Consider the following 24268-nt stretch of genomic DNA (forward strand, 5'->3'; position numbering starts at 1 on the left):
ATCCCCATCGACTGCAACACACTTATGCCAGCGCTTGATCCAATCCTCGAAACATTTTTTATATTCGGTTTTCGGTATGTCCATCAGTGCTTCCTGCGATTTTTCCATTACTTCCTCTCGGCTGCTAAAACGCGTTCCCCGTAATGGTTTTTTAACTCGATTGAACAGAAAGAAGTCACAGGGAGCCAAATCAGGTGAATTCGGTGGCTGTTGGATGGTATTTGTTGCATTTTTCGTCAAAAAATTACGAATAATGATAGCACTGTGCGACGGTGCGTTATCATGGTGCAAAATCCACGAGTTTTCTGCCCACATTTCTGGTCTCTTTCGGCGAATTGCTTCACGCAAACGTCTCATAACGCCCAAATAATACTCTTTGTTTACTGTCTGGCCTTCTGGCAAAAATTCATGATGCACTACACCGTTGTAATCCATGAAAACCGTCAGCATTGCCTTCTTTTTTGACTGAAAACGACGTGGTTTTTTTGGTCTCGGCTCGTTTGGTGAACGCCATTCACTTGCCTGATGTCTGGATTGCGTGTCGTACTCATAAACCCACGTCTCGTCTCCAGTAATGATCCTTTTGATGAATGTGGGATCGGATTCAGCCTCGCAAATCATGTCTTTTGCGACGTCAACACGGTCTCTTTTTTGCATGAAATTGAGGTCTTTTGGCACCAACTTTGCTGCTACACGACGGAAACCCAAATCATTAACCACAATGTCTTGGGCGGATCCATAGGCAATGTTCAAGTCCTCCGCTATTTCTCTGATGGTTAATTTGCGGTTATTGACCAACATTTCTTTTACTTTATCAATTTTTTCACCGACTTCCGATGTCGATGGTCTGCCACTGCGTTCATCATCTTCGATTGACTCACGACCACTTCTGAACCGCTCGTGCCACTGGTAAACGACCGTTTTTTTTAGAGAATCGTTGCCGAAACACTTTTCCAACATTTCCAACGTCCAACCATGGTGAGCGACCGGCTCCTCGCCGGTCTTTTCGCTGCCCAGCATCTTCTGCTCTTCAGCGAGGGGACATTCGGACAAATTCCCGGGGATTCCCTAGGGACCCCGTTCGTGTCGTACCATTTCGGAGCTAAATGGCCCCGAAATGGCCGTTACACTTTCGCCGCTTCGCTGGCGGCTGGTCTTTCTCAATCCCTGTCGCTGCACAAGGACGTGGGTGCTTGTCCCACGGGAAGACCACGACATCGGTGATGCCGCGGACTTCCCCGTGGGAGGAGGATGCCGCTTTCCGCCGGAAGGTCCTTGCCCGCTCCTGGAGTGCGCTCTGCAGAGGTTCGATCCCGGACAGCGCCGGAAGAGACTCGTTCCCCGTGATCCACCCGATCTGGAGTGCCGCTCGGAGGTTTCTCCTGTCCGCAGCGTGCAGCTTATTCCTTGCGCCGTCGCACATCACGCCGCACCATGCGGGTGCGGCGTACGCAAGGGTTGGGCGTAGCACCGCCGCGAACAGGTGCAGTCTCCTTCGCAGCGGAAGGCATGGATTACACAGGATCGGGCCGAGGTCTTGCCGCCGGGATGCGCCACTAAATCCGTTTTTTACGCAAAATTTAATACAAGTTCGTTGTTGCAAATTTAAATCCATTTCTGAAATTGTAAAAAATCGCCAACACACACAGAGATAGATGTACTCTTGGCTACGTAACTTTTGCAAATGTCAAGTTATGACACTAAGATTTAAAGGGAATATCAACAACAGATGTACCAATTTAACAAAAAAAAACAGAACTCAAATCGGAACGATGGGAGCGCCACACGGTGGTTATTCCGGGAACTTTTTGATCAAGGTAGTATTTCTATTATATAGATTTACTTTTTACAAAAGAGATTGTTATTTTTTACGTTAATATTTTTATCGGGCAACTTTAATAATTAATGGAAATTCACAAATATGATCCGTAGAAGTTCAAATTTAAGGCTTGGAATAGCTTGTAGAAGAGTAATGGGACGTTTCCCACGTGACAAGAACTATACAAAATTAAACATGCATTTAAGCTACAAACGTCAACCAAAAACAACACACCTTTAATTATAATCTTAAATAGCTATTTCTCTAATTAAACGGTTGTAAGTGCACTTATTTTAATACGAGAGTCAAATAAAATAACATGTCAAAGTGACCCATCGTTTTAGGAAGCTACGTCAGCCACTTCCCTTTTCACAATGAGAAGAATAAATCGAAAGTTCAAGAATTTCCCCAAAATCATAATACCTTTTTCATTACTTTATGTTCACAGTCAAATATAAATGCATTTTAGGGGCTCAAAAGAGAACAGATACGGAGCAGGAAACAGAGAAATAAAATCAGAGAGGCATTCAGTTGTAACTGCGGTCATGCTCGCGCCTTTTACAGCGAGAGAGGTAGCGCAATTATAACCCACAGAACTACCAGCCTGCAAAAAAAACCAAACGACAGTATTCGCTACTAAATATGTCTTAGTTTCGATAGCAGCCCGCGGCGATGTGGATTGGCAAGATAAAGGGGAGAGGGAAACGGGTTGTAGACATAGGGGTATACCGGCTATACGAAAGAGTCGAAGTTGAATGGACCAATCGGAGTGCTTGGTGCACCACGGTGGAGAGATGTTATTTGAGACAGACGGCATGCTGACCCGTTTCCATGGAGACACCCCTCGCTGTGGTGAGCGAAAGCACTTTGTGAACTGTAGATTGCTCATTCTCGTTCATTAAAATGCACGTTTCTGCCGTCTCCTTCTCACCCACCTGCCTCCACAGAATAATAGTCCCTCAAATGAAGGTATGTTCAATTCACTATGCCCATTTGGAGGTGTCAAGAAACATTCTCAATTGTTTATTATTTTTCACTGATGTTACTTCTTTATTCTTTTCATCCTGTTACTCTATCGACATGATTTTTTTTGATCGTGGTCAGGTAATCTTAGGAACTGACGTGTCGATTGTATTCAGATTTGGCAGATTTTTTATTAAAACGGAAACTATACATGTAGACACATCTTTCATAAAGAAAAGTCTCACTAATGTATAAGTGGTGATGAAGTAGAGCAGAATAATAACATGGATGGGGATCACGAATGCAATTTTTGAAAATAACTGTAACGGAAGACTCCAAAACATAAAAATTAAGAACTCACTGAGTATATAGCATTGATAAATCTTTACGAGATGTGACCACCATCAGGTCAATTTCCACCGTTACAGACTGGCAATGATCAAGGAATATACAATGCAGATACTGGTACAGTTCAGGAACACAACATTCACATACAACCTTCTACAATGCTGATATTTAACTTATTTTGGAGCCGGGTCGAACAACGTCGGACCCCTATCCACGCATGGTAATATCTCGCTCATTTTTAGAATTATATTCTTATATTCACCTCTCAATTCACCAAAGCTAATTTCAAGAAGCGTAATACAATTACTGTCAATCAACAGCGCAGCCAGCCTAGACACCCCGCATAGGACCGCTACAGAATGGATTATATCTAGGGAACCACCCACCAGGAAACTTGCATTCTAACCAGCGTGCTGTTAATGAAATATAGCGACCTACAATCGCCCACGCTTAGTCTATCAAGAATGCGATTCGATAAAACCATATATATATTCCCATTCTTGTTTCCCAATTTTTAGAGGAAAGATGAATTCAAATTTTTTCCTAGTTTATATGTTGCATGCCATAATTTCAGTTAAAGCATAACGAGAAAAGCGATGACTACCCCACTATGCAGAAAAGTTTCCTAAATTAATACAACAGCGGACATTCACAACGTGGCCTATTAACATCGGCGACATTTCACCCTTTCCTTAGAAGATGGTAAAATTGTCATTGCCCTTATAAATTGTCTTCATTGGGTTAAATTTATTAACGCTATTTTTAATTTATCATAAATTAATACAACTAAAGAATTTTTTTAACTAAATGTTTTCCAAGCGAGGTGAAACCGATCAAAAATAGGTAAAATTAAAATTTTATTAAAGAATTCTGGGCATTAAAAAGGATATTTAAAGATTTCCGCACATATATATCTCAGCACTACGAAAGTGATACATGATTAAATTACTCAAAGCAAAAAACCTGGTCTGTGCCATTAATACGACTTTCACGGATTGAGGTCGTATATTACGGAAATTTGTTTTCGAGAGTTATCCATATAAACGTCATTCGTTGTAGTCCCATTTTTCCCACTACCCATTACTGTAAATACCTAGCGGCCGCTTGAAACTAAAGGCTATGAGGGGCGAAACTTGAGAATCATAAACACCTTTTCTCTCGTTTCGTTCAAACACAAAATTCAATGATAGACGCTAAAATCGTTAAATGTAAATAGGAAAATCATACATCTCTGATATTCCCTTTCCTCCTAACTTTCATGTCTATTCTCTATTTTTCACAATTGAAAATCGATAGCCTTCTCAAATGAATTACACGAATAAATGATAACAACCATATTCGTACAAGCATCATAGATCTTATCAATCTTTCATAATCGTGGTTGGAAACTCTTATCATTGGCATTGTGTTTTATTTACCGAACTCGTAGTGTGGTTGAAAGAATTTCCTTTGATTCCGAAGTAAGCCCAACAGTACCCTTCTTAAAATCCTTAAATGATTATCTCTCTTCATGACCGGAGATGTCCCCACCCAGAGTGCCCGCGTTCGACTCCCGGAGATGGAAGATATTTTTCAGTGGTATCCCGTTCCCTACTTGAGGTGCTTTGTGGAGAGCACTTTGATTGAGTACGCCGTTCATCGGATGGGACGTTAAGCAGCGGACCCCTTGGCGTCTTTCGTTAAAAGTAGGCTAATGCCGGGTTTCTCTCCACCCTTAATCCTTTCCCGTCCATCTCTGATGGCGCAAAGGACCTCAGCTGTCGGTTGCCTAATTAAAAACTACTAGTACTACCGGACATTTCCCTATATTGATTTTTTTAAACCCTTGTAACATGTTATCGCCATACAAATAGTCCACTAGTCCATCTGATCTTCTTTTAACGCCATTTAATACCTTTAATGTTGGACACTTTCTCCTCAGATTCCTAAATGCCGAATATTCTATGCGCGGCTCCTGTGAAGTACAACCTCTCATTTTTTTTTATCAGTAGGAATTATCATTTATTAAGCATTTAATGCCAGCGGTGGCTTGAATACCTCAGTGATATTCGTTAACCTTTTTTCCCAACATACGCACCTTCCTGTCTTGCCGAGAGGGGTTAAATTATCCCTTTCTGGAAATTCGCGGGATAGGATGATGGGAGAGAGGGGCGAACTGGAGGTTTTTTTCGCTGAAGCCTCCTCCATTCCTTCGCTGACTTCTGAAACAGCATCACTCTCTGGTTGTCTGGGGGCTTGCGTGTCCGCCGGCGGGCAGAGGGGGTTTCCCCCGCGGCATGATGTCGAATTCCTCCCACCTCGCCTCGGCTGTACATTCACGCTCAAATTCGCTCCCGTGTCCTCCTTACCACAGAATAGAAACGATCTATCCTTCGTCGGTCTGTTTGAAAGTAACTTGCGACGTGAAGTGTGTCCCTAAACTCGCAAAACAATGCCTAAGAACGACATGCCAGTTTGGTGCTGGTAAATCTGAGTTTTAATGCTCTTTTGGTCATGATCGAGATTTGTGTTGGAAGGAAGAGGGTATCATTCATCGGTCAACTGAGTAGTTTGATAGATTTGACAATCCGCCCGAGTAATGAAGGCTGTAAGGCTGGGAAAAACGCCACGAATAAGCTTCAGCGTCCTATGTATATTAAAGAGCTTAATTTGTGGACTTCTAACCCCAGATTTTTCCGCAGACCGTCATTCATCATACTCGTATATCAAAGCATACCTATCTCTAATAAGGATACGCCCACGAGTATAATATTCATTCGTCTCAGGTTGTACCTGTTTTAGTTTTATTTCGCAGGTGGCGAATTCAACATTATTCTATTTTAATTTGACTGAATACCTACTGTATCCGAAATATGTTGAACGACCGCGAAATATCTATGATTTTACTTCACCACTTTTAGTAGCTTTTAGCCCTGGCTATAAAAATAGCATTAGTTTTTTTCAAGCATCTAAATGCAGGACAACTATATCATGATTACGCGGGGACGTTCGCGAAATGGGGAGAGAGTTCTTTCGCAAAAAAAATATCGCCCTCATCGACTGAGGGAAACTTGGAATTACAACTGGAGATTTTTCTAGACTGCACAGAATTTCACTCACGCTTCGCTAGGACGTCTGCAAGGCGCTTCTCCCGAGGCTTTTAGTCCTCACCACAGAAAGACTGCATAGTGCTAGCAAGACGGCGGGTTAAAATCCACGAGGCTGCGGAGATTTCTCTTCTCCCCAAGAATACCACCAGTTAGCCGCCACTTTTTAGCTCAACTACCTCTGATTTTGTGCTCGAATCGTTTTTTTTCCTATATAATAATTACCGGCCATACGACTCATAAAAGAAAGTTGTCCCATCTGGGTATCTTTATATGCTGATGAGTTAATTTAATCGATTTGTAATTGTATGAGAAAAATAGGCCGTTCCGTTCACATAAAATATTTACGTTGAAATTTAAACTTAAACGCAATTTTATTCAAGAGCTTTCCTTATCTAGCGCCGTATCGAATGCTAAGAAAATCGATACTAACCTATGGCTCTAATGAAGACAGAAATCAAAGAAATTCATAAACTAAACGCATTAAGCGAATTATTCAACAATTTTAGGGATAAGAGAACGATGAATAATTAGTATTTATTTCCCCAGTCTTCGAAAGAAGGAACTAATTCAAAAAATTAATAAAGCAACAATAAATTAACATTCACTCAAATGATTTCTACATAAGAAACAATTATTCAGTCGATGATAAACACTATAAATAATAGTTATTGGATAAAAACGGAGAGTTGAAGTTTGCAAAGTGATAAGGGAGAAAATATCCTAAGACAATTTCTAAAAGTTTAATAGAATCACTTGAGATTTAATGTATATCAAATCAATGATTCCCAAAATCTTGGGACTAAAAAATTGCCAACCATTAAGCTTTACATTGTGCATATTTAATTTCATCGTGGACCCGAATCTGAATAAGTGTGCTGTAATACTGAAAATTTCTTAGGAACTCGACAAGAAATATTCAATGGTGAAAGGGCTCATAAGCTATTAGTTGGCCAACGTTGGAAATATCTGCTCTTTTTATCATATTTCAATAGGTTCTTTTAATCCGAAAAATCCAATTTTTTCGGAGGAGAGTTCAAAAAATTAAATTACGGAATTGAGGAAACTTGGGTTTACGATCAAATGGCTCTCTTCGAGCACGCAATTAAAAAAGGTGAATTAATAGCGGAATCATACCGTTTGGAAGGACGGAAGATTTTATTCCCCGACTTAATAGTCCCTCCGGTTTAAGAGTAGACCGTAAAATTGAATACAACCAATCACACCTTTTCTTTGCAAAGAAGATCGATTAAAAAGTCGTTAGTAAAGTAGTATGGTAAACACTTCCTACATTTTTTACTCAACATCTAGTTGATTTAATTAATTTAGGCGTTAACTTTAGGGCAGAAATATATTTTTTTCCACTACTTACAGAGACAATTTTCGTTAAATTACAGAATGTTAAAAGCTAACAAAATTCCTCATTTTTTTCTTTATTTCAGGGAGTAGAGATGATGACGGGATTATTACTTCTGAATACGTTCCCGGCGGTGGTGGTTAAAGTAATTGATGAAATATCGTCCGTGAGAACAATATAAACGAAGCCAGAAACCTAAGAGAAGGCGGAACGGAATGCCCGTAGCAAGGGTGACGATACGGCTATATTTAGATGCTAAAATTCGTAGGAGCTTGGAATCTGAATTTTTTTTAATGAACTCAGCTTAAATTCAAAACTATCGTGCCATGAATACTAATCCGTTACTAATTTTCTTTTCCCGAGAAGCGTTGCAATTTTACATGTAGCAGCAAGAGTTGAAATAATTTTAACCTGGTTTAAATGGCGTTTAATAAATTCCCATCCAGGATCATAATAAATTCGGAAATGTGAAATTATGTACTTAAAATAATTAAATTAAATTGACCATTGAAACTGACCACATGGATAAGTACATAATATTCGCTGATAAACAACGAAATTATTATAAATAGGCGGAATGATTTTTGAAGATCACAAACTGTTTTATTTCTACTAACACGTTGACAAAATATTTTCAAATAGTTCAGTTCGCTTGACAGTGTTAAGACATTTTTCTACATGACGTCACACGATACTTCAAAATTCCTCTTCATGCCAAATTAAATATTGTTCCTTTCAGACCACCGTAGAAGTTCCATTAAGGCATCCGAAAGCTTTAAGTCTCTTATTTTTAACTGCACACGCTCTCACTCAAACTGGTCTTTATATTCCACGGCCAGAAAACGATGAGTAAAAAAATTCACGGCGAGAAATTCAAAGCAAATTCCCACCTCTTTCCCAGCAAAGCCAAGCAAAAAGTGGTAAGGAATCACAAATTGTACAATTCCATTAGTTTCATTTAAATATACTAACGCCAAAAATATAATAACTGATACCTAGCTGCAAGGATATTGATTCAACCCAATTAAAAACAGAAAATAAAATAAAGTAAAAAAATGAAACAACTGTGTGATTACTCCCTTCAGTACATATTCATTGTTCATTTCTCAAACTTACTAACTTAAGCATCCCTTACTTGGTAGGCTATTTCTGTGAAAATATGCTTAATGTCACTATAAAGATGTGAACAATGACTTCATAAATTCATAAATTACGTCTTTACGCAAACCATCTTTCAATTAATGACAAACTGTGGCCTTAATATTGCGTATTCTATGATAGTATTTCTTCCATTTAATCATTTTTTTATCGTTTATACTTATTTTAATGCCCATAGCTATATTTCCGTTCAATCAATAATATGCTACAAGCTATAAAATCAACTGAATTATTTTGGTATTTATAAACAACAAAATGTCATATTAAATGAGTTCGTAATTTTTCACAGACTTAAAAGTCTCATTTAACATGGACATCAAACAATTCCACAAAGTGAAGCCCGAAAGTGTAAAGTATAAAAAAATTTTAATTGATCGTTTCATGTGAATATAAGCCAAAAAGTACCAAAAGTGCGAATACTTAGTCAACTTTTTCCTGTCTATTTTTCAGAATTCTTTTCTGGAGTTGGCTGGTGAGTTCTAATGATATAATTTTATTGGTCAGCACTGAGAGTCGTCAACTAATACCATTGTATTTCCAAACTAATTAAGACGGTATAATATGCTCGTGATTTATTCCGTTTTCAGTTCGCAAACATTTATTTGTTTTTGAAAAAGAATCTTAATTTAGGTGCTGGTTCCATTACAAAAACTGTGCATAAACTTCTTATCAGCCGACTCTGTACGTCCGGAGTACGTATTTCTATTTGCCATTAGTCGTTTCTTTTGGGCGCTTGCATCATTCTCTGACTGCTGTATCCTTGCTACTTTTATCACTGGACATTAAAATTATCTGAACAGTAAAATTAGCCTAACTCTTCGACCGTATCTTTCTCTAATAATGAACAAGAATAAACCTGGTAATATTTCACACAGTAGTATGAAATATGAATAAAATTTATTTCCTTTTAATAATAATCGGTGTTCCAACATCTAGCCTTAATATATTACTTACACACCTCTCCTTTGTTTATTTTTATTTATTACATCACAAATAACATTCCTTGATTCGGCCGCTGAACATTGGTTTCTTCCAAAATTTGTTCATTTTGAGTCTGACTGTTCATATCCCCTTCTCTAAAGAGGCATCATCATATCTTTCCTCTCTGTAACCTACCAATGTCCAACCCAAGCTGCAAAATTCTTATCATTTTTACATGAATCCGTTCCACTGTATATTTTCCTTTGCCTCATTTATTGTCTTTCATGTTCCGTACACATTAAAGATCGAGAGCGAGAATGGTATCTCTGCCTTACTCTTTTATTTGAGCGGCCTCTCTACTTACTTTCCCCATCATTGATCACTGCCGTCTGCCCTCTATACAGAGAATCAATCTTCTATCGTTACAGTTAATTCCAATTTTCTTAAGGATAAGTAGCATTACGTTCCAATCCACGTCGTCAAAGGCTTTCTCCAGAACCACGAAGACAGTAGAAGTCGGTCGTTCTCTCTGCGACAAAATCTGAAAATGTGAACGGTATCTCCTTTTGTTCTTCCTGTTACTTCTAAATTTATCTTCACTCAAATACTCTTCCACTTTCATGATCAGATTATTCTTGTTGTCAATTTAAATTCAAATGCTCCCAGGCTAATGGCGAAAAGTTTATGCATAATCAGCTCTGCTATTAGTTGATATGAGAAAATGACGATCTTCCTAAAGTCTATCTGTATTTATCCGCATAAACACAACAGATCAGCTTATGTTAAAAGTATTTATTTTTTCATGACCATTTACTGTATACCCATTTTATTACCAGTTACATCAATGTAGCTATCCTTGCCCTGGCCTTGCAGACACAAGACTAAGGTCCTATGTCTGCAGCCAACTTTCTCCCTTTGGCAAGTCATCTTTTTCTTCGAGTAGTCTTTATATTCATCTCATTTTCAGGGCGAAAAACGCCATCTTGAAGGACAGTTACTCATTCCTTACGATTATTTAAGCTATTTCAATATTTCCTAACAGGAGGTTATGTCGCAAGGCGTAAGCATGCATTCTTCCCGTTGATATTAGAACCAGCGACTTTTGCCTTTCCTAATCACTAAGTGCGTTATCTACCAGGGTAACCAAACAAATAGTTATTTTCTGGCCCCTGTCCGTGAGAGCGTTGGAAGCTACTACTCTCCTTATGGATAACAAAGACGTGTCTTCACTTTGGATTAGCTAGTAAATAGTCAGTTAAAGGTTTTGCTGATTAACATTCAATTGTTTTCAGTGCACAATTTATTTCACATAAGAGCCTCATGTTTTTAAGCCTCGTATTCTCTTTTATCACATTCTTCTCATAGTATTTCCCTTTTTACTGCACATTCTAATGCATTTCATTACCTCTAAATATTATGTAATCTGTAATTTACATCATCTACTGATTTTACATGACAGCTTCTTCTCCTACGACCGCACCCAGCACTTATAAAGAATTTCACCTTAGCCAACAAATGTTCACCAAACTCAATAAACCGCACAAACGAAAATCAGGATTAGCATCTCTTTCCATCAAAATCAATGCTACAAATCCTGTAATGATTCACTTTATAAAAATTCGTAATCAATCATTTTCGATTCTCTAAGTACTGATTAGGGAGGGCAGTAAGTATGGAATATCGTAAAATTGACCGACGTCAAAACGTTAGAGGAAATTCAATGCTGTAGCTATATTTATAATAGTGAATGCAGTATCATACATGTATGTGTCATATGAAGAACCAAAACAACGAAATTTCAAAACATTTGGCATCTGCTAACAAGTCCTACTTTGCGGGACTTGACGGCACAAAGAAAAAAAAAATTCATCGCTATTATTTTACGTAAAGGCCTCCCATTATATTAAGTATTTCATTTTAATGTGTTGTTTACCACATTTTTGGAGCCTTCAATGAATAAATTTGATTATAATACTTGGGAATTTTGTGCCACCTGACATTGGCTATCTGCACATGCAGTTTTTAAATAATAATAAATAAATATGAAATTAAACACTCGATGCAAATATTTCAATCCGCTGAAAAGAACCTGAGTGATACATAAGACACCTACACAATTTCATCCGTTATAAACGACTATTTTGCAAAGTATAAATTCGAAGTCACGATTTCCCTTGAAGGGAGGCAGGTGGTCAACTTGCCACACTTCTGCCACCTAATAATGCAGGGAGTAGAGCTATTCATTCGCTAAAGCTGGTTCTTTCTAAATTACTTGACGAAATTTCAATTTTATCCTAATCGACCATTTTTAACGTTTTCTATTTTTTCTAAAGCGGCGCACGGTAGTCGAGATATTTTTCTGAGCTAATACGTTACGCCCAACCGAAAGGAGTCCTGATTCCCGCGATCGTTGAGTCCACACGAACCAGACGTCTCAGGCGATCCCGAGCCGCTCTACTCCCCTCTCTTTCTTTCTCTCATTATCTTCTACTCCGGCGCCTCCTCGCACCGGTTCCGTGGGAATCCTTGGCGACAAACGAGTCTGCGAATCCTTTCAGACGCTTGCACTGGTCAGGGTAGGCAGAGGGAGAAGGGGTGGGCGGAGAGGGAGGAGGAAGAGAGGGGGAGGGGACTAGAAGGGGGGGAAAAGAGCGCGCAAGTACCAGCCGCGCGAATGTTTCGGTCGACAATCCAAGAGGCACCGCGCTGAGGGTAAGGAGCCTTTTACGACATATAGTATATATGGGCACGCGGCCGCGGAATAGGACGGACCATTGCATAAAACAGTTAGATAAAATCCTGAGCCGATGCGACACCTTCGACCGCTTCTCCAAAGCCGTCCAAGGTTCACCACTGCAGTGATTTACTCGTAATTCTCCCGGGGAAACACTGCCGTCACCGAATGACTACTTAAATATTTTAGGTTCACATTATTCAGATAGACCAAGGTATCTACCAAGTTCCCGGCACAATTCATGTATGCTCCACTCAAATGAACAGGTCACTTTCACGAATTAAATAATTTCTCTCGAGTCCCTGAATTGTGTCATGTAGCAAACAAGCACATTGTAACTATCAACTTTCCTGCTTGCCCTAATGTGGAAAGGCTATGGCTTGTTAGATCGCCTTTCAATGGAACAAGTGTCGATAATGTATTCAAATTGACATTTTCCTGTCGCTGATTGGAAAAAGCGGGGTGCCCTTGCAAGAGGTCGTACATTTGAGCCTCCGCGAGGGAATGTCCAGACTAATATGGAATTGTTCACCGCACCCACGAACGCCTGGTGTCCCAGTTATAGTGATGGAAATACTTTGATTTTGACCTATAAAACCACTTGAACATTAGTATTTGATCAATTAATTGACCACAAGAAATACTTACTCGACAATATTTCTAAATAAATCCTTTAAAATGACTTTCAAAACCAATTCTGAGATAGTTCTATAAACATACTGCGAAATGTTATTTAGCTGAAATGCCTTTTCACAATTTATGTTAATTCAGTCTTTTTAGTATTTCTACCTTAAAATAAAATGATCTGAGATGTGAGTACTAATACCACTAATAGTTGAGAAAACATTTTTCACATCATAATAATTTAAAATCATGCTTCTCTAAACTCATGTGACCATTGTTCGGAGCATCAAAGACAACCTGTCATAAACCTTCATAGTATTCATCTGGAAAGTCGATTTGGCATAAAAAATAGAGTTAACTATACCCTACCTTATGTGAATTCCGCGTGCAAGGCACCCAGACCCTTTCTCTAGACCTCAATAACCTGAACTTTCTCAAAAAGTTCGGGTACCTCCAAAATCACACCGCTTCGGCATAGCAGCGGGTGCACATACGCATCACCTGAATATGAGTCCGGTACATTCAGGTGATACGTCAAACGCAATGCACATTGAATTACCATAATCACCATATCAATCCAAAAATTCATTTATGAAAATATACCTACTTGGCACAATTCGCAAAAATACATTAACGCCAAATGATGACCGCATTCTTATGGTAAATTCTACCCCAGGAATCCTATAAATCTTTATGGTAATATTTTTCACACTGTAGCATTCGAGATCGAAGATATCAACGTGAAATTAACATACGATCGCTAGCAAAATTCATCGTTCCATGTTCAACGGAAAGTAAAAAAACGCTGATTGAGGGCATAATAAGAACACGGCCTGCTGCCGTGTTCTTATTATGCCCGTATTCATGCGTGTTCAGCGTATGAATGCACTTGAAACAACAATCACAATTTTCCATGAGTACAACAGCGAATCATACTGCTTAATACCAACATCTTTCACTACATTCTACACACACATCCAATTGCCTGTATGAATAGCGAACGCTTCAACTTTCGCTAAATTACAAAGGAAAAGAAAAACTCAGTAATTGTCCACACATTTTAAATATTGACCTATTGGCTTCGACGTTTTCGTCATTACAATGTACGTACCTTGTGCAGCGTTGTATCTCATAATGATGGGAATGTCGAAACCGGTCGGTAAATAATCAAATTGCATGGAGCATTATATTTTTTCCTTTTCCTCCATTAGGTCTCAATTATACGAGTATGGAAGTCTATCATTATCTTTTCCGCTTACATAGGTACTCTCCAACATTTAAATGAAACACCTAAACCTCGCACCTTTTCTCACCAAAAAGTAGGGCAAGTAGATGAGTTATTCCCTGGTGCGAAATAGGTTATTTAAATTGTTTGTTTCTCCGAGAGAACTGCACTATTAACATTAGAATTCAGTGTCCAACATTAAACAAAAAATTCTCTCTTTATTATTAAGCAGTACCTTTTTGAACATTTCATGTCATGTCGAAAATAAATGTCTAATTTCCATCTGAGTTTTAACTAGGAAAACCTTATTTTCATTCAGGGGATAATCTGAAATTATTCTATCACAACCTTTGTGGGCCTAAAAACCATCTCCTGAATCAAAGTAGCCAGTAATAATGAAAATAAGAAACCGTCTCCAATTTAATTTCCCCATATGATCACGGCACAGTTGAATTTCTGTGACCGTCTTTTCAACGCTTTGAGTCTCAAGCGGGAAATAATCCCTCACTGACAAGCGAGCATCGACCAACCGCAAGCACTGTTTACATGACTACCCCATCGCCACGTGAATCCATTTCTTGCTTCCTTTCAGAGAAAACAGACGGCACGGACGAAATGTTTTCCGAGGAGCAAGGCATACAAGGTTCATGAAAACAAGCAAACGACAACCTTCTGCAGTGGCGCGACACATGCCAAAATAGAAAGTAAAATAAATGCGCCATAAAAGAGAAAACCCTCAAGATTGTCAGAAAAAACAGAAAAGGCTCTGAGACTCACCGTTTCGCACAGCAGAAGAGGGAGGCCGGTCGAAGGAGGGGGCGTTGAGCGGCGCGGGAGGTGGGGGTGGTGGTTGGGGGGGCGCAAATGCACTGGGTGGCCCGCCCTCCCGCGAGCACCCTCTTCGGAACGTTTTATGCGGTCCCCCGCGGGCAATAACGGAGGTGGGAGCTTGGCTACCAGACCCCCCGAGATCCGATGGAGCAGCAGGCAATAAATGGGGAAGAGGAGCGGAAAGCACCACAGCAAGGCCGGGAGCACTGCGAACAGGACGCCACACTATTTACTGTTAAAAAGGGACACGTTTTCCTTCACGCCTCCCCCCTGTCAACAATGCCCCTTCACACCACGGGCCGAAGAGCACGGCGGAGGGAGGTGCATAAAGCGATAAACCATGCGAGCGTTGATTCACGTGGCCACACTGAACTCGAGTTGGTAAACACCTTGGAACATGGGGGAGGGAGGGATGAGTAGAGGGCTTAGGCACCCAAAGTTTTCTTTCGTCACTTCGCACTGGAGGATCTGATCGACGTGGCAGATCCAACGGGAGTGTGTTGCATTCGCCTCGCACCTGTGTAAAAACTCCCGCCAAGTCCCTCGCGCGTGGACGATCCTCGTCCCACGGGTCTTCTTCCCTTTTCGACGACGTCCTCACTTCGGCGGAAGAGTTGAGCGGAGGCGCGGGACACAAGCGTCGAGGCCCGACGGAGGTGGTCGACTAGCGGCAGAATCTCGCCCAGCGACCGGCTGACTCGCCTCCGGAGGCTGCCGGGAGAGGGAGGGAGAAAGGAGGAGGTTGAGCTGGAGAGAGTGGGGGCAGGATTGAAAAGAAGAGGGGCGACGGAGGGGAGGGGAGTCGAATTCCAGACTCGGGGAGTTCTTCGGAAAAGCTCCGCTGGGACGGAGAGCGGCGCACCGTTCGTATTGGCTGCATTTGAAGGCCCGCCATACCTTCCTGTACTCGGTGGCCCGGATGTGGACCAAATGTGTCGAAAGACAACACACATTTACTTTCGGTGCACTGAAAATAAAAATGTTTACAAAACTCAGTTGTTCACCAAGTACCATCTCAATACTCGCTATATAGGCACCTGTGTTTTTCTTTAATTAATTTTTATCTTCGTTGGTATTGTGTATTATAGAGGCAAGTTTGGGGTGTTCTCGAAAAAGAGCAAAACATCGGAGAACCCGATATCACTTCCTCCAGCCAAAACATTCTTTGCCTTAACATCCCACTGACTCTCATCATCACCTCCATCCAACTTTTGTGCCTCCATCGTCGTTTGTTTTCCTCTCGATCCAAAAGTGTTTCTCGATTCTTCCATGCCCTTTTAATTTACATTTAAACCCACCACAAAGTATATTTAAGACTCAGAAATGTTCGTAAATTTTGTTTTCCTGATTCTCTTAATTACCCTATAAGTGACTATGGACGCCCAAGTACATTCACGTGTGGAAATGTGCAAATACACACTAATAGGCTGTGGGGGTTTAGTTAAATCATCATTACACTAATCAAGCAGGAGGTTTGTTTTCACGGGTGAGGCCAGGGTTCACACCGATCTAAACCTGAAGGTTTGTGTAATTCACACACTCAGGATAGGGGGTCAATTCTTTTCCCTGTGCCACCATTGATTAACCTTCCCTCGAATTTTAGTAATTAGGAAATCGCACCTCAAGGATTTTTGATAGAAATTGGCAATAGATTTTTATCGCAAAACACTATTTGCAAGTGTGCAAGGTTTTATGGTTTAACGATTCATCCAGAAAACCACAAATTATCAATTTAATGATTTCAACGGCACATTAAGAGCTAAACTTCAACAGCAAGATGCATGGTAGACGAAGTAGATCATTTAATAAAACTGTAACCTAGACTCTTCATGATCGGTAAAATACAAAACTTCCTGCTAACATCTTTAAATCGATGGCATGCAACCAATAGAAAATTGATATCAGTATTATTTCTGAGGAACTTGAGGACGCGTATATTTTCCATTAAAATGACTTCTCTAACATGAGGACCAGGAGACGGATAGTGCTCAAAGGAACAGTTGATTAGGAGTCTAGAGCATAGTTTAATAGTTTTCAGTGACTCTAAAACCGACATCTAACCGGTGGCTATCTATAATAATAATGTATCTTTATTTTGCCAATTAAAAAGAACGAGGGGGTCAAAAAAGTATGCAATTAGCCTGAAATTTATCGCTACAGTTTAATATTTTACGAATTGGAACAGGAATATTGAGGCGGTTCTTATACAGGTCAATTCAAAATTGCAGAAATCTTTCCAAATATTCGCAGAATATAAATAACGGTAGGAAATACGAATCTTAGGTACATTTCTTCTGTTCGTTAGAATTCTCAAAGAACAAGTTTGTGACGGAAAGTACTTTTGCAAACTTACATGCCTCTCCTAACGAAAGGATTAAGATAAAAATAGACACCTTAGTAAGAATTTTATCATTCGCGTGCATATTTACCATAAAATATAAGGCAAGCCAAGAGTCTTGGCCTGACTTTTCGGTTTTTTTTGTCGCTATTGTTTTGGTTTCGGTCAATTTTAGAAATAATGTAAGAACAAAAATACCAGTTATTAATACTTTCATGAAGGACATGGACGATTAATAGACCGTTGTTTAGCCAACACATATATTACCCCAAATTGGCCTATCTTTTTCCTTTCTAATCTGAGATTTACATTGGAAAGTACGTGTTGAAACGTTTCATTGGCCTCAAAATTATCCTTCCGTGTGAGATTAAAACTCAAATGAAGAAAAATTAATCTTGCCGATAATTATGCAATTCATCCATTCATACGTAGCTTGGATTCGATGATCGATTCCAAGCAGGATTTGAACCAGGGAAAGAACGGGAGTCAGCGGTCAACTGGAACGGCGGGGGATTGATTGCCAATTGAAACTGTAAATACCTATTACTGTGCTGATTATTTGTATACTATCTTTGTCTAAAGATTAAATGATCCCATCCACCTTATCGCGGCGTTGTCGACCAGAAGAACGAGATGTTCAAAATTTATTCGAGCTACCTGAATTTTAATATCTTGGTCCATTCTACGTCTGGAATATACGTAATCAAGCGCGATGGGGCCAAAATTCATATGAATTCTGCACTATCTCATTAGCGCATCCAGGAATTCACTCTAAAACATTTATTTGATGATAGATAAATTGCAGAGATTGGCTTTAACTATCATGTTTTAATGGGATGATTATGGTGAAAGACGGAAAACTTATCCATTTAATTAAAACATACATGAATAACATTACCATCTTGGGAAGGTCAATCTACATTTTTCACACGCCCTCCTGATATACGATCCGATACATGATCCGTGACAATGCCCCTGTTTGGCTGATTTCTCCTAGAGGTTACTTATATCTAGTCTGTCTAATTGGTGCTACCTCTCCTCATATCCAGTGACCTATGGTCCAACCAATTGCCCTCGGTGATACCGGTCCGATCACGTTGTCAGTCCGGATCGACTCGCTAGACTCGACAACTTTCATGAACACGAGACCGAAACGAATATTTTGTATCCCGTAATTGGCTGACGTGTACGAAGGATGGGCGTTTAGGAGGACATCTGCGAGCGGTTTGGAGTGGGAAGGGGACGAAGAGGGGTTAGAGAGAACCCCAGAACGAACGAGCAGCGTGTTTTCGTTCTGCCTGACATTCGGACAATTTGGAGAAGGTCACGAGATGAGAGGGTGGAGGAGTTTGGGGACTTTGGCGGGCGGCGGCACGGAGGCAGCAATTGGGGCGAGAGAGACACAAAAGGTCTGCGGCCGAGAGATGCCGCGTGCCCGCCCCCATAAAGGATCGTTCGCCTTCGTTAAAAGAACGTATTTTAGCCCCCGCCCATGGCAACGAATTCCACAGCCTTTTATGACCCTTTTCGTGAAATTGCCCAGCGTTCCAGGGAACATTACATACGCCTTCTTTGTTCTCAAATTATTTTAAATTAATAGCTCTCACTACCTCGCATACTTCCATTTCGACCCTATTCAAATGAAATAAATCCGAAGAAAAAATTGTAGGCTGGAAAGGCGCAGTGTAAGGGCTACGCAAGAGCCCTTGCAAGAAACTGCTCTAAAAAATTGTACAGTTCAAACCGGTATTATGACTGTAAAATGAGATTGTATGCTTATACAAACGGTAAGAAGAAGTATTCTACCACCAGGAAAGACACAGAAAGTGAGAATATTAAGTTTTAAAAAAATGGCTGCTCTATTCATCCTGGTTTAATGTACCACGTCTTTCAACGACCCTATTAATCCTCTTAAAGCTTATTAAAATGTACCTAAATTTTGGGTTCATGATTGATAATACGAAATTACAACTCTCGCGGAATGAGCAATAGTATTCATTTAATCTTGTAAACAACAGTTGTTCTCCACATTGCCTTCATCATTTTAGTGATATTTACGTCAACTACATCCATAAATGAAGGAGATAGTGACCCTTTTTTCTGTTTTTAGAGTCCCCGGACACATGAGCCAGGGAATTGGAACGCGGATTTTGAGAGAGAAGGTATGAAATTTGGGTATTCAGCAAATGCATGACAAATTTCACCTCTATGGAACAATATTATCGGAGAGAAATTTTTCATGCGCAACATATGAGTTGAGATGAACATTACCACAATGGAATGCCTTTCCATACCACACTGGTTGTCCTGATAACTCGAACATTATTATATCGATATTTTCTCTCTCTCTCTCTCTCGACGAGGAATGAATTAACTTATTCCGCATTACGAATTATCACTCATATTTTTTATAAGGTCCATTTTGCTATAGAATGCTTCATAACTTTCAAAAATGTGCATTGAATTTTTCGGAGGATTTTATTTAGGTCACTTCTTCGTTCCTCACAGCATCACTATGCAGGGATTTATTTATTAACAGCAAATGAACAATTCCTTCATACCAGAACCTTATGAAAATGTAGGAGGAAAAGTGAAGCTGTGGCTACTCTAAGCTGACGAGTGAATATTTTCGCTCTGACCTAAAAACAGATTCATACGATTGATGAAGGGCCAGAGATCTGGTAGCCTGGCATGACCTGAATCAAGAGCGACTGGTAGGAGGAATGCATTGGAGAAGAGAGAGCAGGTGGAAGTAGAAATGCATTTTTTTTTTGTTCGCCATCTATTTGAAAATCTGTTCCCATTCATTCCAGAAAGCAGCAATGCATACCCAACTATCAGACACATTTAATCACCTAGACTTCCTTACGCGGAAAAACTCAATCTGCGCCAAAACGTTCGTTTTTTGCGACGTAAAATCTGGAGAAATCCGCGTACCGAGAAAGCAGTGTGAATGGATTGAGCGAGTATAAGACCTGGACAATTCAATGAACATTTTTTTATACCTTCTCCGCTAAAGGGAATCTCTGTTGTTAAGTACATTTCGATTCCGGCACCGTTGGCAACAACCAAAACGTGAACCAGCGGAAGGTTTCCCTCCCCCAATACCTTTCGTGTGAAATTCGGAGGAAGGGCAATCCGAAGTAGGCATGCAAGTTACCAAGGAAATAAAAACAATCACAACCGACTTCTTAAGAGAGAAAAAAAGTTTCTGCGATTGAAATTACAGTCCACGTGGGGCTTTGATAATAGACAGCAGAACTTCAGCTAGAGCTTAAAGAGGCAATAAATAATTAATTTGAGATTTGTAATTTCTTTTTCGCACTGAACCCCATTCGGAATCTGAATCATAGTGCTTCCCTAAATGTGATACACGAAGATCATAGCCATAATGAAAATTAATATCGTAAATGACGATTCAATGTGCCACTGGGGAATAATGAGATACACAATGTAGGAAACACTGAGATGATAAATAATGTGTAATTTAAAAAGCCTCAAACTTCTTACAATCAATAGTACAAAGGTATTAACGGACAAATACATTTTTTATTAATTAGATCTTAATTTAGTAATGTGTATAATTACACTGAAAAAAGTCATTTAACCAATTTTCCTTCTAAAATTACATGTATGGAGGCTTATAATGTAAAATAGGAATTTAAAAAAGCAGTGGGGAGAGTATGAACTAATTAATATCAGAAGGCCATTATGCGAGGGGAGTACATTTTTCATTCTGGAGAAAAAGCCATCCGCGCAAACAGACAGCAATGATTACTGAGAAATGATCATAATTAAAGCAATGTCTTCAAGTAAAATGTTTATGAAAATTTTTTGATAGAGATTTGGTTTAAATGGATAAGAAACATGAGTTAAAGGGTAATAAGCTCACAGAAGTGGTCTGAAAAAAACTGGGATGAACCAATCTACCTTCTTTCGAGAAATTCATTAGAAAAACAAATTTTTTTTCACCGAAAACAGATTTAAATAAGCTCTTCCTTATATTGCAAGCGATGAAGAGTTATACAATTGAATATTAAAATTAGTCCAAAGCCTGACCATACTGCGCAGCGAAATCATTCCGTAAAAGTAATTCCTTAATTTCCAAACTCTTAATGCTACACCAATAAATGGGGCGGGATACGAGCCAGCGTTCCTAAAACTAGGGTTACATTATTTTCAGCGTTGTATAGCGTAAGAGCTCTCCAGTAGTAAGTAATAACAGATGGAATGATATCCTATAGAAATTTTCATTCCTCTACGGAAATCGTAGACATCACAGCTACTCCAGTTTCTGCAGAACAAAAAATATTTTTTTTACGTTCGCTGACTTGCGAGTCGCACCATAAGAAAGAGGTTTTCCTAAAATCCCAAGCGCACAAAAAGATTTACGTTCACCTGTCATTAGCACGCCCATTTCCTCTGAAGGAACGATTTTAGCAATGGAACTAACAAGTAATCAAATAATCGCTAAAGAGAAAATTGCTACAATCTTCTTCAAAAAAAAGAGCTCGATCTCACCTAACCACCGTTAAAAATTCCTCTCATCTTCCTCTATTCCTCTATTTATACACTCCCATCGAGTTATCTATCCCCTTGTCCAATTCCTTTATCATGCCTTTCATCCTCACTACTGCTCACCATCTTTTGTAAAAAAATTCACCGCAAGCATACGCAGACTATTATCGCAACCGCTTGTTCATGTCCTTTTGCTCGTGCTGTCCAGAAACTGTAATCATTAGAGATAATCCGACTGCTGGATTTGTTCGCCACCATTGAATCGCCGGAGAAGTTTAAATTAACATCGTAAAATCAACGTACTTAGAAGTCTCTCGGTGGAAATTACTAACATCGGGTAAATCAACTTGTTATCCATTTCCACTAATGACTTTTATTTCATGACGAGGTTTTAACATAACATTGACGTCTTTCAGATACCAACCTGAATATGAGAAAATTACGTTGAAACGGCGTAATGAAATAAAAAGTGGTCGAAGTAAATGCATACAAAGTTAATTTTACCCAATAGCATCCAAAGTTCATAAAACTTGTAGGTAAGAGCCAGGATTAGCACAAAATGACCTCCATTGTCGACGCACGTAACAATGTAGGTTTTACGCATATGAATGACTAATTATTTACTATGACATAACACATTTAAGACCTATATTAAAAATGTATTCTTGAACCCTAAATTCTTATCTTAGTCAACTGAAAAATGAGCTGCCGATGAGGTTATAAAAAAATACAGTAATTAGCCCGAAGGTTGGTTTGATAGGCGATAGTAGAGTTTACCCAGTAACAAGCGCAACGGCTTGTGAAATTCACACATCACAGTAGGTGGGCCAGTTCTTTTCCCTGTGCCAGTTATTGTTTCCCAGGAAGATCTGGTACCTGAAAAATCACAGAGCTTGGGTGGAGATGTGGGTGTCCAGAGAGGCTTGCCCAGGAATCGGATACGCTCCGTTCCCGGAGATCAGTAATTCAACGCTTTACCCCTGGACTACCGCGACCCACCGAAGAGGTTAGGCAAATTCTAAATATCGTGACGAAATTTAACGCTATATTGGTGATATTATAAGCTCTCATATCAGTCGTAGTGCCCACTAATATGCCTTAAAAAATCACACTGATGAACTTGTAGCCCCTTTTATCACGGTTACTGCACATCAAAGGTCATATTTATAAATTTAAAACTTCGCCATTTAACCAAATTGTAAATAAAGTATAAAACGTCGGAAATCTGACGTCAAACTAATAAGGAAATTTAAAAACATTTTAACAGATACAGACAAATTAATTCAATGAAACAAAGTGTGTGGACTTTGAGTCAAAAACGTTTCCAAAGTTAAAAATTGCTAGAGAACCAGTATTGAATAATACTGGTTCCCTAGCTCCATGAGAAGCGCACGCGCGATATCCGGGATTCAATCACAAGGTGACCCTCTTCAGTTCACTTCGGAACAAGTGAATCGGGATGTGACAAACACAGTTAAAATATAGGAAGATAAACAAGGGGGAAGTAATATTTAACCGTAATTCTAGTGCCAAAGAAACTGCGGGTGTTGCCGCAACAGTAACTTTTAACGGAGTCATCCGCTAATATGCATTTCCATGCAACGATTTCAGAGAGTAAAAATCATTCGCCTTGACCGGGATTCGAACCCGCATCCATCAATGTCCGGTCGAGTACTTTAACCAGTATTTTTTCACCTTCCCTAAATCTCTTTTATTTCCAATAATCTCTTTCTTTGTTTATCCCAAGTTTTCCTCACATACAAAATGACAATTATTTCATCCTCTTTAATAGTGTGCCCACTCTTCTGTCTGCCTCTCCATATCCTTGTTCTGCTCCATCCTCTGCGTTCCTTTAGTACCTACCTTAGTTTTATTATTTGAGTCTCTTTTAATTCTTCATCATAACGCCGTAATCAAATATCTTCATTTCCTTTCCTAGCGGATCCTATCCCGCTTCTTCCGTTCTTCGGGCGCCGCTATCCCATTCCGCCTCCCTCCAAAACTCCTTTCATTCATCAAAGCATCACCGGGAACTTCTTGTTAATCCCTCAAACACCATCCATTCTCTCGTTATACGCATTTGCATTGTCTGCTTTCGCAACACGAATTATTGCATAACATTTTTTTAAGCTGCTGCATAAGAAACCAGGCAAAACAAAAAACGCGCACACCGGCAGCGGCAGGGAATTTTCAGAGAAATCCCGATACTTATTTAGGTGCCGCGGGGAGAACACATCAAGTGGAGTACGTCGTCTGCCGGATTGTACGTTAAATCGTGAATCCCTTAGACTTTTTCGTTCAGAGTTGGCTCATTCCGACGCCCGGTTACCCTGACCACCTTTAACC

At 39.7% G+C, this 24268-nt stretch overlaps 1 protein-coding gene across 1 annotated transcript in view; it reads right to left on the minus strand.

Annotated features, from left to right (window-relative positions):
- Positions 1-15099, minus strand: part of LOC139694714 (uncharacterized) — a gene marked incomplete at its 3' end in the record, with an annotated part of 186031 nt that extends 170932 nt beyond the window's left edge. Inside the window, exon 1 of the mRNA XM_071593213.1 lies at positions 15013-15099. The remainder of the gene's footprint in view (positions 1-15012) is intronic.
- Between the last annotated feature and the right edge of the window lie 9169 nt (positions 15100-24268).

Source organism: Hetaerina americana, unplaced genomic scaffold (genome assembly GCF_022747635.1).
Source record: "Hetaerina americana unplaced genomic scaffold, ioHetAmer1.1.p SCAF_53, whole genome shotgun sequence".
Classification (NCBI taxonomy): Eukaryota; Metazoa; Arthropoda; class Insecta; order Odonata; family Calopterygidae; genus Hetaerina; species Hetaerina americana.